Source organism: Bactrocera dorsalis, chromosome 1, assembly GCF_023373825.1.
Source record: "Bactrocera dorsalis isolate Fly_Bdor chromosome 1, ASM2337382v1, whole genome shotgun sequence".
NCBI classification, from domain to species: Eukaryota; Metazoa; Arthropoda; class Insecta; order Diptera; family Tephritidae; genus Bactrocera; species Bactrocera dorsalis.
The window spans coordinates 97292532-97308482 of NC_064303.1; the positions used below are offsets into that span (position 1 = coordinate 97292532).

Sequence of the window (15951 nt, forward strand, 5' to 3'; positions counted from 1 at the left end):
ATAAAGTTAAAAGTTTTTGATTTCTAGTAGGAAACGAATTGTATTTAACTGTGGTCGGTTTCTTAATTCGATTAAGGGCAGAGGTAATTGTGAAGTATAGGATTGAAGCGTAAGATCTTGAGTGCTCATCTTTTAACAGAAAACATTGACTTCGTTATAATCTCAACTTTCTTAAAACCCCAAATCCTTAAACTCCTAGGGATCAAAATTTGTGTCGGAGCAGTTGGGAGTCCTTTTTCTTCTGCGATCACCACTCCCTAGTAAAGAAAACTTTCAAAAACTTCTCTGTCGAAACTGTCCTAAGACTTAAACTTTGTCTCTTTGAAAGCGCCATAGGGCAATCTATTATTTAGTACCACCGTTGCACCCGAATAAAGTTGTGGGTTCACCGTTTTTCCAGGAGTCACTAAACATGTATTCACCCTACATTAAGGGTAGACAACTTAAAATAACCACTCACTTTAATGGTTGTCCCCAAACTGTTGAAAGGGCTGTTTTGACTCCATTGGAGTAACTTAAAACCTGGCGCTAGTAAGACAGCTGCAACGCCATGACAAAAAGTATCAGATCTAACTACAAAATACATCACTAACGTGCAGCGGAATGCCAAAAAAAAATTATATTATAATCATCAATATTGATAAGCTTGACGCAAGCTATTGATTAAGGTCAACTTTAGTAATTTGTTTATCACTTCTTTTAAAAATATTTTCGGTTTCATATGCAAATTCGTTTGTGCTAAAATCGCCAACTATTTTGAATTGTACCGTTAACAAGCATCGGTGGTTCAGTGGTAGAATGCTCGCCTGCCACGCGGGCGGCCCGGGTTCGATTCCCGGCCGATGCATTAACTATTTTTTCAATGGTCGTGGACGAGGTATGACGTCACATACATATGTGTCGTCACAGATCAATTAAATGATGAAGATTTTCGGTACCAAGGATGATTACCGGAACCTTAAAAATTTATTCACTTTAATTGAGTCGGACAATGTAGAACATGAGAAAATTTGAGCTGGCTTATGGTAGTTTTTACCTTACCCCGTGGATACTTATAATGATCCGTTACAACCCCTACAAACAAGGAAACGTGTGAATCTAGTTCGTTTCCGATTTACTTTGGGATAGAAGGAACTTACACTGCAAATTAATTGGTAGTTGCCCAGAGCACGCCGACCTCTCTTGAGACCCAGCTATCCATAACTAAAACGCAAAAAGACAGCGGAGCCCTAACCTGTTCTCTTTCTATTGATAACAAGGCGTGACTTATACTTCCTTGGCAGCTCAACAGCTTTACAAATACCTACCGTTCCGCTGTGGCCTTGCCACTATAGAAATTGATACTAACTTCTCTGAAGTTGGCTGAGCTACGAAGCAATACTTCTACTAGCTTAGAAGGGCCATCTATTTTCGGTCGGTACCAAACAATTGCGGAAACTTTCAGCTCATTGAACGGCTTAATTTGTGGATCTCCGGGATCAAAGCTGTATCAAAACTAAATGATACGAATACAAGGATCTTTGACTAAGAAGACGCAGATAGTACGTACATTTTGAAAACAAAACTACATACTTCATATCCCGGGAGTTTACCGGGTTTTACGGGTTGATAAGTTATTTATAAGAGCATCGGTGGTTCAGTGGTAGAATGCTCGCCTGCCACGCGGGCGGCCCGGGTTCGATTCCCGGCCGATGCAAAAACTCCTTTTTTAATAGTCATACCCGAGAACTGACGTCACTACTGGAAACAAGTTATCAAAAATTGACTTATAGCTTAGCTTTTTGATACTACAAATAAGCAGAGTATTTGGGGTCGAATAGCAAAGCAAGCATTAAAGGGATCGTTCTTCCAAATTCGGACTTACGTAATTGACGGACTTTAAGAAGGGTTAAGTTCAGACATCTCAAGCTTAATTTGGACAAAGGCCCTTAATTCGAGAAGACGTAGGAACTAGTATCTTCGCAGTTAATGAGAGTCTATAACTAATTAAAAACTGATTCAATATTATTTACAAATCGCTAAATTTACAGTTATGTTTTTTCAACAAGCATCGGTGGTTCAGTGGTAGAATGCTCGCCTGCCACGCGGGCGGCCCGGGTTCGATTCCCGGCCGATGCATTCTAGTTTTTGGAAGTTTTAACAATCATTGCTGTAGATTATATTGGGAAAGATATTGAAGTTTGATTAGAAATACGAAAAGACTTTTTCGACCATCCAATATATATACTATATCCAATGGAGATGAAATGATTACAACAAATAGATTAGAAATTTTATCAAAATCAAAATAGAATCCAAAAATCATCCAGGAATAATGCAACAAACATGAAGAAAGCGCATTGAAATGTTGAAACTTATTTTAAGGTGCTGATTTGAAGCACTTTGTAATCAAGAAATCGATTAAACAGCGTTTTGTTGATTGTTAATTTGTCTTTTATACTAAATTGTGTGATATAATGGAGTTTTATTGTTTATTGGCCCTGGTAATGGTCGATCTCATACGAAAAGGGACTTTACGAGTTTAACAGTACTTAAGACAACTGCATTTTTCTCGAGCTAGCGCTACCAGAGTCGCACTTATAGAATTGATATTTCTCTCCTCTCATTGATTTTCAGGTTTTCAAATATTTTCAGTTATTAATCTTCGCATACCTATAAGTTTACTTAATTAACAGTTAAAACTTTCTCCAGTATTTTTTACCAAGAAAGAGCTCCAAAAATTCTAATATCCCCAACAAAGAGCTCCAATGTCCCCAACAAGCATCGGTGGTTCAGTGGTAGAATGCTCGCCTGCCACGCGGGCGGCCCGGGTTCGATTCCCGGCCGATGCATCATATATTTTTTAAAATATGCTTAATAAATAACAATTATCTCTACAAACACTTGAATAATAATTTCTACTCACATAAATTCGGCTAAAACTATTACTGTATTTATGTCAGTATGTTTTGACAGGCATCGTCAGAATTCAATTTCAGTTCATTATAAACATATTCCAGTAATAAACTTACCTGCAAAGAAGAAGAAGAGAAAAAGATTAATCGCAATCAATTTAAACATTATTTACAAATAATTGAAGAGCCAAGAGCCAAAAGCCAACAACAAGAGCAATGTAGCAATGCTTTAGTGGGTCCACGGACCGCTTTAAATACTTTAAGAGAAATTATCTAATTAAATTAAAACCTTTTGACATTAATCTCAATAGTATTCAAGAGACAGGTTTGTCTGCGACGTAGAGCTATCAACAGCAGCACTTCTTGGTGCAAAAAAGCAGAGCTGCCACACCACAGTGGCAGGCAATCAGTCGTTGGAAAAGGCGTTCGTGATATTGCATATTGAATAAATACATCGGTATATAGCGGTGTATATATTGAGAGCATGTGCAACGTGCAGAAGAACCTGTTCGCTTGTCTTGAAATGTCTTACCACATGTACTTGCCACACTCCCGGGCAACGACACACACTTTGATTACAACAGAAGGATGCTGTGCGGCCACGCAATCCGAGCAACGCGCAAACTAAGCGCCACCTGAATTAATTGTAAGCACGGCAAAACAAGTTCAAAAGCATACAAAAACAAAAGACAGAACAAATCTTACGACGAAGCATACAGGCTACGGCAGAAGTTTGGCCGAATGCGACTGAGACTAGTAGTACTACAGTCGAGCAAAGCCAAGAAGCGCGCAAGAAAAACGATTCGAATTAAAATAAACCAAGCGGTGCCGATGCTGCTCCGCCAAGCGGCCTCCATAAGCGCACACACAACAACAATATATAACAATACGACTGCGCATTGTATCCTGGGCACTGTGCCACATATTCGAAGATCGTTTGTCTTCGCAAACAACCATAGGAAGACTGTCTAACATGCAGCTCAAAGCAGTTGTGTTGTTGTTTCTGTGGGATCGTACCAGTTTCGCAAAGACACACAGCGTCAGTCGGTCAGTTTATTTGGGATCTGTCATTCGTGCGGATCTCTCGGAGGTGGAGGCGTCGCAAGCAAGGTAGAAGGGTAGCGAACGAAGAGCAGACGGACAACGTGTCGCCACTTCGTCGCCTGTCTGGGGCGCGTTCCTTGCCAACACATAGTAAAAAGGTAAGTGGCGAGCCCCAAGGCGGAATATTTTGAACGCGCTAAAGGAATCAACACACACACACATACACATGGTCATATACAGGTGTGGATATATGACAAGCAAGTGTTAGTATGTTTGCCCTGCGGTTTGGGAGCTCGCCGAACGGCTATGCCAAAGACGAATGATTAAAAAAAGAGGCAGAGGAGAAGACAAGTGTGCGGTTGTGGAAAAGTACGCGCGCCGCACTAATTAAAAAAGAAGAAAGCTATGTTAGTGTTAAAATTGTGTGACTTTTAATTAAAATGCTGTCGAATTTTGACTTCCGACGTGCTGCAGACATGCCACAAGTAAAAAAACATGAAAAAACAACAACAACTCAAGTAGATGTGCAATGTAAGTGAGCGAAAGATAGTGAGACAGTGTGACAGAGAACGTTTGAGAAAGAAAGCCGACGTTGCAATGTGGCATGTGACAGGAGTACTTCGGCCAACAAGGTGCCGAAAACAAACAACAAAAATTTCAAATTTCAAACAGAGCGCACTTGACGCTTTCAAACTATTTTGAGTTATCACACCGCAAATGAACTGCAATAACCCATTGAACTTCGACGAGAAAGCCGCAAACGAAAGGAAAAACCTAAAGAAAGTTGGGAAGAACATAATTTAATAAATAAAAAAAAAAGACCGAAACGCTTAAAGTCACATTCAACTAAGTACGTCATAAATTATATGTTTCATTTATATCAACGCATAAAAATCGATTTTATTACATTTTTATTACCGGCATTCAAGATAAAGACACAAAAGACACAGGCAGACAGCTCTACACGCAAGCGCAGAAATAAGCGTCGACGACTCGCGCGACACAAGCGGTTGTGCTTCTAAAGGGGTCATAAGCACAAGCTGTAAACAAGAATCATAGCCGTTAAGAAAATATGTGGGGAAGACAAGATGTGACAATAAGCAGCTTGGTAAGAGCGACAGTTTAAAGCGGAGCGCAATCAAGTCAGTGGACAGGCGACCACAGTGTTCACCATTTATTTATGTAAGTTATCAGTATTACAACGATTGTTACAGTGACTCACAAAATTCAGAATAAAGGAGGTGTCCTTCTAATTGTTATGTGTATCTTGATTTTAGAACGGTCGTTTCGCTGTAAAGTCTCCCGATGAAGAAAAAGAAGTTATTTCAACATTTTATTTTAAGAACACCTTTAAAAGCAGCTCTTGAACTGGTACTAAACCTGCCACCTATAGAACTCTTCGCTGAAAACTGCGCAGTAAAACAGGCTTGAAAATAGATGATGTAGTTGATGCAGGAATATACTGTCCAGAGTTAGGCATAAAGCAACATTTTAAGTTGCTGTCAAGCTGAGGTCTTTACTATTGCGAAAGCCGCGTAGCAGGCCTCTAATGGGCAGGCAGGCAATTCCAGAGTCAACATACGTAGCCAACCAAGCAGCAATTAAGACAGTAACATCATATCGCATTAACGGCCAGAAGTGTCTTGGGAAGCAGGACAGCAGATAAAAGTGTTGCCAGAGGCAAGCAACCTCACTTCTACTGGCCACGCAACAAAGGCATCGAGGGCAATGAAATAGTGGACGATATTGCCAAGAATGTTGTACGGCTAAACGTGATCAACATTGTGAATCCATAAAATGACTATACGACGATCTGGACAGAAGCATGGTAAAAGAAATACAAACCCGATGGAACGAGCTATCTGGGTGCAAATTGCAAACTTCATGTGCAGAACGGAAGATTGAAATACACAAAATTCCTATTGGCACTAGAAGAGGCTGTAGGAACATGTTGGGAATACTAACTGGTCACTTTCTGACAGATCGATAAGATTGCAGGAAATATCTGGAGCAAGGCACCAGAGAAACAATTGACTTGCACTTGTCCCGAATTGGCAAGACTACGCTGTAAGCATCTGGGATATCCCACGGTATGATACATTGAAGAAGGTATCGATAGTGAAGCCGCAGTCGTAGTACTGAGATTCATCTGGTATCGCAAAGAACCAAAAATGGTCTACGCGTGGTTTATTGGCCTACCAGATTAACCTACCATAACCTAACATTCTATCGACGCTTCGCGGAACTGGTCTACGTTGGGCTATCATTAGTTCTTGCGCTGTCGCAGAATCTTGACTCAAAGTGGATCGTAAAAGGTCTACTGAGCTATTCTCTCGCCGTAAGGTTAGCCTTTCCTAATTGTAGGGGTTCTAATAGGTCATAGGACCCTATCGGTGTTCATGCGGTAAGGTTAAAAATCTTACTGGATGTCAGATGTAGAAACTATTTGGAATAAGGCGAGGTTGAAACATCTCAACATTTCTTTGTTAAGGGTACCGCTTTCGCGAGAGGAACACTTAAGCAAACCGGAATTCTTTTCATACAAGGATTTTTCTTTCAAAAGATAATTAAAAACAGATATGTCGGTAAATTTTCAAGCAAATTTGCATTTTTTATAAAAACCAATAGATCCATCGTTTAGAATTTTAATTAAAGCACGTTTTGACGTCTTTTGACTTTTGATGATCCAATCGTGTAAGAAGTTCTGCCGTTAACGTGGAGGCACCTTTTCACCGAGGACTAATGGAACCAGACGAGTTTTGAATATTTTCCTTTGCAAATTTCATAAAATCTTTGTAAAATATGTATGTATGCATATTAAAACGTTTGAATAAAATATTTAATTTTGCTCGACGAAACCCATGGAAACCCTTATGGTACTCTGTCGATTGATTACATAAGAACTATTTTCTGACTTTATAAAGAACTGGATATAATAATCCACATGCGATCCCCATCTTTAGGGACAGCTATTGAACTTAACTCTAATCTAAACCAACGATCAGAACTTAGAGGAACTAGGAGGGTGTCTCGTATCTTGAGATTCTTAAAAACGTCCAAACATTGCATCTTCTGAGTAACATATACATATTCTGGCCGATGTAAAATTCCTCCTAAGATGTCTTCTCTTCAGTTAATGGTATTACAATTTGTTCGATACCTTTTCGGTCTAAGATCTAAGACCTAAACGCTTCTAAGCGATAGGATGGACATATACATATAAAAGTTATAGACAACAACGCGCCTTTTCTACAAAATTTTTTAGATTTATAATTATAGTTTTTTCGTTAAATACATTTAGATTGTGATTTTTTTCTACCTTTCTTTGTCTTAAGTTGTATCTTATTCATATGTCTTACGATATAAAACAAAAGGAGTTGAAGACAGTTTAATCATGACAATTTTCAGAGTCACTGTAAGTAGGAATTATAGATACTGTAGTAAATAATGAAGATTTTAGCGGTGGACATTTTTGTGTCTAGGCTTACATACTCTCTAAGAATTATAGTGAGACAACATGTCAAATCTTAAGCCTGATGTCAAGTCCCAAGCGATTAGGTACTTGTAAAAATGTCGGAACACAAATTTCGAACAAGTATCATTTCATTAGTAAAATTAGGTGTCAAAATAAATCTCAGTGCACAAACATCATAGAATAAAAAGGCGACACATGTTAGATGTCACTTATAAACATTCGGATTTCAACTCTTAAGCGCATAAATATGCGAGGTGATAACATATTTATATTTATATTTAGAGCGTACTTATGTATAAGATGCTCACTAATGAAATAAATACAGCTGATAAGAAGCTCTACTCTGTAAGAACATACAAGAGTTTGCGGACTCATAAATTTAAAATGTTAATGCTGATGGCGTGTGTTCAATGTATACAGTTACTTCTACAATGCAACAGATCTACAACAACTACTTCGAAGAAATTTAAAAAAGACCTGCGAAAAGGAAAAAATAAGCGTGTAGTTAAGAAAGCCATCAAAGCGACACCTTTAGCTGCGCCGCAGGGCACCATCATTAAAACCACTTTTAATTGAAAGCGCTTATTTCGCAAACATATTGTGGTTGGAGTAAATTGTTATAAAATTAGTTACTTTATTGGCTGAAACAGCGGGTAGTATTCAATATGTATGTATGTAGACAGTATCAATAACAAATTCAAGAGCTTTGTCCGATGTAGATGAAACCCATTCTTTTTTCTTTACGAACCTCTTAGCTGGTACATCAAAAATAAGTGAATTTTCAGAGTAGATTTCACGCCTAAAGGAGGTTTCGAACTGGCCGAATAAACGACTGAAATATTTTACGACCGGTCTCTGAAAATGATTTAACACAATTTCACGATCTCATATAAGCAATTCCGTCATCAAGATGTACTGACCTACCGGCTGGGAGGATTTTTCGAATTCACAAGGTCTGATCTACATGCATTGACTAACATGAAGGAAGGGCAAAAGGTTCACAGGAGATCTACTACGCCGAATTCTAAAGTCACCTCGAAGTTCGAAATTCTTTATATTAGGTATATGGGGGCACAGGGAAGTATTGACCCGATTCAATCCATTTTTGATACACAGAAATACTACTGTCAGGAATAGACGTTGTCTAAATTTCATCTGTTCACCTTAAATATTTTTGCAGTTTTTGTGTTCAAAGATTGGGAAAGAGAAAACGACATATAAAATTACTTCATTATTAACTATTATCGCTATTTCTCTTATTCCACAATTTATATTGCAGCCAGTTAATATTTTGTTAATGAGTTTTCAATACGACGGATTTTATGCCGTTTCAGCTATAATTAACGCAAATAATTAATTACTAGTGGAAGAGAAAACACGACGCTAAGCAATTTCTTCGGTTTTGAAGAGATATAACCTCAAATATAAGCATCGGTGGTTCAGTGGTAGAATGCTCGCCTGCCACGCGGGCGGCCCGGGTTCGATTCCCGGCCGATGCAGTACACTTTTTTAAGGGATTAATACGAAACTGACGAATTTTAAGCTTGAATAAATAAACATATTAAAATTAACAAAAAGTGATTAAAAAAAAATATCAACTCGAGAAATCTTTCGAAGTTTATCAGTTATAAATGCTTTCAGCTTAAGCAATTGATTTTAAAACTTTTTATAAAGAAGTAATATTTATTTTAGATCACTGAAATGATTTTTCTTATATTTGGAGCAAGCAGCTAAGACCAAGTATCCACAGAACATCCGTTTGAAGCATCGTCACGCAAAAAGCACCCCCAGTGAAAGGAGATAAAAGGCTCCCCTTTTGATGACGACCACTGCAAGACATGCACTTGTAATGTCCGGTCCTTAAATAGGGAAGGTGCCGCTGCCAAGCTGGTTGAAGTCCTCGTAAGAATAAAGGCTGACATCGCCGCCGTCTAAGAATAGCGATGGAAGGAACAAGGACTGAGACGCGTAGGTCTTTGTAGCATTTTCGGTGTGCGATTCGTGGTAGAAAAGAGCCTTCGTCGCCGTCGTGTTGGTAAAGAACGCCTGAAACCTTCCCAAATGGGCTGATCGCCAATAAAGAAGAAGACAGAATTCTAGTTTGTATATTTTTAAACAAAAAGGTCTAGTATTAAAAGACAGACAAGACAGAGGTTTGCACCGCGATCTAGAGTCTATTGTACCCATTGATCTGGTAACTTAACGTTTGGCAGCGAAGACACATCTTTCGTAAACTCAAAGCTAAATTAAAAACTGACTGCGATACACAGGACGAAGTTTGAAAGGAGGGGCTCAAGCTACGAAATGTCAAAATCATGTATCATGTAAATACGTGTAGTTATTAGATATATGATTAAAGAAAATATAAAAATGCGTCTTCCAAAATTACCTGAAGCAGTGTTTATCTATGTTGATATTTGGTTAACCCAATTAGCATATAAAATATAACATTTGGACCAAATTTCTACCGGTATCATATTTGGAAATCATTATAAACAATCTAAAAAAAATAAATGGACCATAAAAGTTGCTTTAAAAAGACCGCGATGGGGTCCAAATAACCATAAAATCCATTTTAACATATGATTATTCAGAATAGTAGTGTGCATACATACATATGTATATGTATATAAGTATTGATATTATGACTCGTTGATTAAACAATCGAAATTTTTTTATAAATTATAAAATATAATTCTGCATCGGCCGGGAATCGAACCCGGGCCGCCCGCGTGGCAGGCGAGCATTCTACCACTGAACCACCGATGCTTCTTGATCCCACCTTAAATATTAGATAAGTTAAGCCACTCTTAGTTCACTAATTGTTTAAAAGTTTTAATGGATTCGATAAATTCTTTTAATTTTTCTTGCCGAACTTACAAAAGCGCAACAGCCACTTCTTCTTTTCATTATTTGGAGCCAATTCGAGATACCACGTGCAGCCAGGTCCTTCTCCACCTGGTCTTTCAAACGAAACGGAAGTCTTACTCTTCTTTTGCTTCCATCGGCTTGTACTGAATCGAAAACCTGTAAAGCTGGAGTGTTTTCTTCCTGCGGACAACATGCGCAACCGCTGTCGCTGTATATCTCGTCTGGCTCATTGTTTCATCACAAACTCGTAACGTCGACCCATCAGATGTTGTCATCGTCCATGCCTCCGCACCACATAGCAGGACGGCGATGATGGCGTACAATTTGGTTTTTGTTCGCCGAAAGAAGACTTTACATCCTAATTGCCTACTCAGTCCGAAGTAGCACCTGTTGGCGAGAGTCATTCTGCGTTAGATTTAGATGCTGACGTTTGTGTTGGTGTTAATGCTGGTTCCAAGATAGACGAAATTATCAACGACTTCGAAGTCATTACTGCCAACAGTAACGTCCGCCAGCAAGCAGGGGGTAGATTTTACACGCGATAAGGTATGCCTGTCGTAAGATGCGACTAAAATCTAATATGCACTATGTCTGTTATTTGGCTGGCCTCGAAATAGTCTTGTCAGAAATAGTGCTATAATACTCAGCTTTAACTGATAAGTATTATAGACTTTCAATGAGATACCTTCTAATGATGAGACATTTGAAATTCAAGCAACAAATGTAACATGTCATTGAGTTCGATGGTTGCTCAATTGGTAGTAGAAAAAGCTATAAGTTCTGACCGAAGTCTTAGCTCTTAAGTTACTCGTTAAGTTTCGCCCTTTGGTCGGATTCGTGGTGGCTGTGGTTTAAACCTAAAGGCAGGTGTAATTCAAAATTCAGTTCAGTGTGGGTCGCATTGCGGTCGGGTGCCAGACCCACAGCACGCCAGAGGATTTGGGGAGGGGTCGGACCAGACTAGAGTGGAAAAGGTGTTCCTTCTACCTGACCAATTAGAACCAAATAACCACGCGATGGCGTGAGGCTGTCGCCGGCATGATACCTAGTATATCTCTGCTGCTTAAGACCACTCCTAAGAAGTAAACAAAATAATTATGAAATAATTAATAATAAATATACCTATTCGATCGAGGTTATTAAACAATGGATAGTAAATTTTCCAGACCCCCACATGTACAAAATTCCGTAATCGGTTCGAGTCTCGGGAGTTTACCGTTAGGTGTTTTAACAAGCATCGGTGGTTCAGTGGTAGAATGCTCGCCTGCCACGCGGGCGGCCCGGGTTCGATTCCCGGCCGATGCAATTAATATTTTTTTGTCTGAAGAAAAATAAGATAACTAATGTCTATGCATATTATCACTAGATCCTGAGGTAACGAATCAAGTTAATTGATTTAAGATTGACTGTGCATAAGTGCCGTTTAGTGTTGTTGTACTAATACATTACATAAATATTTATATTTTTAGCCTTAATTAGTGTGACCAAGACTTATCATAATTTCCTAATTAAAAAGTAATTAAAGAGAAAACCAGTAGCGACTACCTCTGGATTCGGTCTATTAATAACTTGCTCTTGGGCGACTACGGTGCTTACGACTTTGAGTTAGTATGACATTTAGTAACTCTACAACTGCTGCAGGTGGTACACCAAGCAGCTAAGCATATTTTTACGACCAGCTTTGTAATGCCGTGCGTTGATCATGCGGCGAAGTAAGTGTGGAAGTAGAAATCGTCTGCTGCATCGTAAAACTTTTACACATCTTCAAGTGATAGTTCAAAGCTGCATTTATGTAAAACTGGTTAGTGAGATGAGCATAACTGAAATTGGGTAATTTGAGAGTTTATTTTAAGAGGCATCGGTGGTTCAGTGGTAGAATGCTCGCCTGCCACGCGGGCGGCCCGGGTTCGATTCCCGGCCGATGCATTATAGAATTATTCAGTTTAATAATAAGGCTATAATTTTACTTTTATGTGAAACGTTCATAATGTGAAAAATGCATTGCCAAATATATTTTGGTGTAGAAAAAAAATAGAAGTGTGAGTCGAAGAAAAAAAATAAATTTTTCTAATTTTTGCATTTTAACTTTCTCTTCCTCACTGTAAACTCAGTAGTAACATGGCGACCAGGATTTCCACTTGATCCAAATACTTAGTGGTCATAGGTGCTTTAGAAGCTGCCTATGCAAATATCGTCTTGACTTTAGTCTATATTGTCCAACGTGTACTGAGTGTATAGAAGACTCTAAAAACGCACTCTATTATTGCCCTCTATTTTTAGGTATAAGGGAAAAGCTGAAAATCACACTTGGAGGTAGTCCCACGGTGGAAAATTTGACTGCACTTATGTTCGATTCCTTTGTAAAATGGAAAGCTCTCAGCGAAGCGGCGGCTCTAATTATGAGAAGATTGAGACATTTACAACAGATTACAACAGATTAGGCGGACGGACTGGCTGCGTACAATAGAGGAGATTTAAATGTCTTCTTCTCTCCCATGAAGTAATATTTTGTCTTCTTTCCGTGGGAGAGACATAAAATGGAAGTATGTTGGGTTTAGCGGATTAAAGTCCCGTGCTCCAGCTTCTATAATGCTTCTTCCAACTATAAAAAAACCCAGTGGCATTCTGAAGAATTTCAAATTCAAAAAGTTGCAGTTTAAAACCCCACCATGAATCAGGATGTACCCTTTCTGTTCACTAAAAATGTATCTATAATATAAATCAATATTGAGTGGTACGAGAAGTTTTAGAACTGACAGACCTCTCGTTTATTTCCGATAATTTTCGATAATAACATTAATTCTTCAAAAGAGGTAAAGTTCCTTTTATTTAAAATAACCAAATGCACAGTATTTTTATGTGATTTTTTGGTAAAAAATTTGACTTATGCAGATGGCACTTGAAGGGTCCCACAGGCATCAATATTTGATACTAATATAGTTTTCGGGATAAATATATTTTTCAAAATACTTCGAAATATTATGAAAAATAAGAAAATACTACTTTTTTTTAAAGAAACCTTCTGTGTCTAGTTTTATCGCCGAAGAATGTCTTTGCAGAACGATGCTAAGCTAACAGTTCTTGGCCTAATAAAAAAGCGCATCCGGTCCGGCTTTTGTTATTAAAATTGTTATCGATGGTGAATCAAAATTATCGATCGTTAGATAGTGAGAATCAACAAAGTTTGCCAACATCCGCTGCTAAAGGAAAAGTCTCCCAACGACGTACTTATCTAATCATTTTGTCTACTGACCACTCTTAGCCTAATGGAAATGAATTCCTAAGAGCGTCTGCCGCAACCAACGAACGGCAGGGAGCATACAGATTATTTATACGCTATTCTAGCTTAGCGCTACAATTCCTGATCTTACCGGAACCGCTGCACGCTGGTTAAGTTGGAATAAAAATTCATAACCTAGAAAAATTATGACACTGGAATATATTTAATGAATTGCCGTTTACATTAGCAGAATTAAAATTCTTTCATAATGATTTCTGCTCTAACTAAGAAAGGCATAAATTAAGTTTACTTATGATTTGTTTCCTTCAATGAGTCTTGCTTTCTCTCGTTATTTCCAAAGCTTTACGCTGGCTGTCATTACTTCGGAACTTTATTATAAGCTCTTTGAATATTTTCCGAATCCAATTCAACAAAATAACTTATTGCAACATTAAATAAGCAAATTTATTGCCGACTAAAACCGCATTGAATTAAGAACATGCATCTCTACGCCTCTCTACCTAGCCCGACAGACAGACTCAGAGCATATGCGCTCATAATGAGCTTTGCCGCTAGACATTCACTGCAAATTTAGCTGACCAGAAACAACACATATTGTTGTTGTGCCGGAGTACACACCTTTCGTGCTGGTGTCACACTCAATTACTGTGCAGGTATTTGTGCTTCCAGGGCAGGGTGTCCATTGACTTGGCGCGGACCTTAAATCAGACACACACAGCTCGTCGGCTTAACGAGTGCAGTTTGTGGCTTGGACCGCAGTTTATGTCTTGGCATTGTTTTGTTGTTGCGCTATGTTACTCTGTGTTCTGTATGGATCGAGGCCGTACGAATTTGTGGTGGCGGCGCGGCGGCTTCTTTTGATGATCAGTGTGAGCTTCGCACATATTTTTGTTATTGTTGCCAGTAGTTGGAGTATAGATGTGTGTATAGGTATGCAAACAGGGCAGTCGGCTTTGACTTCACAAGCTGCAGCTCTTATTTATTACAATCCACATATGTACTTATGTATGCAGCATTCTTGCTTGCATTTTCAACGCTTTTAAGGTTCAGCTTAACTAGTTCCAACCGAGGACTTCGCCGGCTGGGCGAAATATTGCAAATACTCATATACTTAAGTACTTAAGCACTTATCCTCGTATACTTGTTAAAAGCGAGAAAATATTTTTACACTTGTTATGTTGTGGCCACCATCCAGCTAATGTAACTTCCATGTTTTTGTAAGCGTATAAAGAAATGCGAAGAATCGCAAATTAATCCGCGAAGGCAGAAAATTACAAAAATTCATTGAAGATGTCGGATTGAGTTAGCGTTAATTATTCTAACTACTTTTGTTAGAACCTGAACTGTAGGCTTGATATACTGTCGCACTTTCAGGTTCGAACATCATAAACATGTGCGGCATGACTGTCTAGAGGCTCGGCTCGACTCCAACATATACTTTCCACTTTTCCAACAGTATAAATAATTGGAGTTAGCAAGCTTATTTTTAAAAGCGGAGTATTCATCTCTATCACTATATTCGACAAGAGGGACAGCGTCTATGACTGTTTTCTTCGTTTTTCTTTATTGGCGTAGACACCGCTTACGTGGTTATAGGCGAGTTTATAACAGCGCACCAGTCGTTCTTCCTTTTCTCTGTTTGGCGTCAATTGGAGTTTCCAAGTGTAGTCAGATCCTTCTCTAGGTCTTCCTCTGCTTAACCCGGCGGATACTGCGACGAATGCTCTCAGAGCTAGAGTGTTTTCATCCATATGGCCATGCCTCTATACCATATAGCAGAACGGGCCTGATGAGCGATTTGTAGAATTCGGTCTTTGTTCGTCAAGAGAGGACTTTACTTCTCAATTGTCTACTCAGTCCAAAGAAGCACCTGTTGGCCAGAGTTATTTCACGTTGGATTTCGAGTCTGACATTGTTGTTGGTGTAAATACTGGTTCCAAGATAGACGAAGGACGACTGTTTGTTTTATTACAGGAGATATTTCGTCTTGTCCTCGTTCAAAACCTGACTCATATGCTTCGCTTCCTTATCCAGCCTAGAGAACGAGGTACGTAAGGTAGGTAAGAGGGCAACTGTATGCTCTTAGAGATGGTACCTTCTCTAATTAGCTCTGCAGCTGGTATTATTTTCTCCAGCAAAAGATGAAAGAAGTCACACAATAGGGAGTTCCTTTTTCTGAAACCTAGTATGGTATCGAAAGGCTCGTAGAGGTCCATCCCGATCCAGGCGGGATCAACGTGTGTGTCAATCTTCCTTTCACGGATTCCAATGTTTGACGCATGGTGAAAATATGGTCGATTGTCGATTTTCCAGGTCTACAGCCACACTTTTAAGGTCCAATCAGTTAGAACTACCTAGTCAAGGAAAAAATAATCCTCATCCCTTCTCAGATGGTTAATTTTATTTTGTAGTTTCACCAGAGATGG

General features: G+C 38.9%; 1 protein-coding gene and 8 non-coding genes across 10 annotated transcripts in view; 7 read left to right on the plus strand and 2 right to left on the minus strand.

The window, feature by feature from the left end:
* The window catches only part of LOC105228764 (bone morphogenetic protein receptor type-1B), a 234288-nt gene that overhangs the window by 188678 nt on the left and 29659 nt on the right, over nt 1-15951 (minus strand). The window lies entirely within an intron of this gene.
* On the plus strand, nt 777-847 carry Trnag-gcc (transfer RNA glycine (anticodon GCC)). The gene has a single exon. It is a non-coding gene; the product is annotated as a tRNA-Gly (tRNA).
* On the plus strand, nt 1626-1696 carry Trnag-gcc (transfer RNA glycine (anticodon GCC)). The gene has a single exon. It is a non-coding gene; the product is annotated as a tRNA-Gly (tRNA).
* Trnag-gcc (transfer RNA glycine (anticodon GCC)) lies at nt 2048-2118 on the plus strand. Its single transcript has one exon. It is a non-coding gene; the product is annotated as a tRNA-Gly (tRNA).
* Nucleotides 2761-2831, plus strand: Trnag-gcc (transfer RNA glycine (anticodon GCC)). The gene has a single exon. It is a non-coding gene; the product is annotated as a tRNA-Gly (tRNA).
* On the plus strand, nt 8842-8912 carry Trnag-gcc (transfer RNA glycine (anticodon GCC)). Its single transcript has one exon. It is a non-coding gene; the product is annotated as a tRNA-Gly (tRNA).
* Trnag-gcc (transfer RNA glycine (anticodon GCC)) lies at nt 10112-10182 on the minus strand. Its single transcript has one exon. It is a non-coding gene; the product is annotated as a tRNA-Gly (tRNA).
* Trnag-gcc (transfer RNA glycine (anticodon GCC)) lies at nt 11519-11589 on the plus strand. The gene has a single exon. It is a non-coding gene; the product is annotated as a tRNA-Gly (tRNA).
* Trnag-gcc (transfer RNA glycine (anticodon GCC)) lies at nt 12140-12210 on the plus strand. Its single transcript has one exon. It is a non-coding gene; the product is annotated as a tRNA-Gly (tRNA).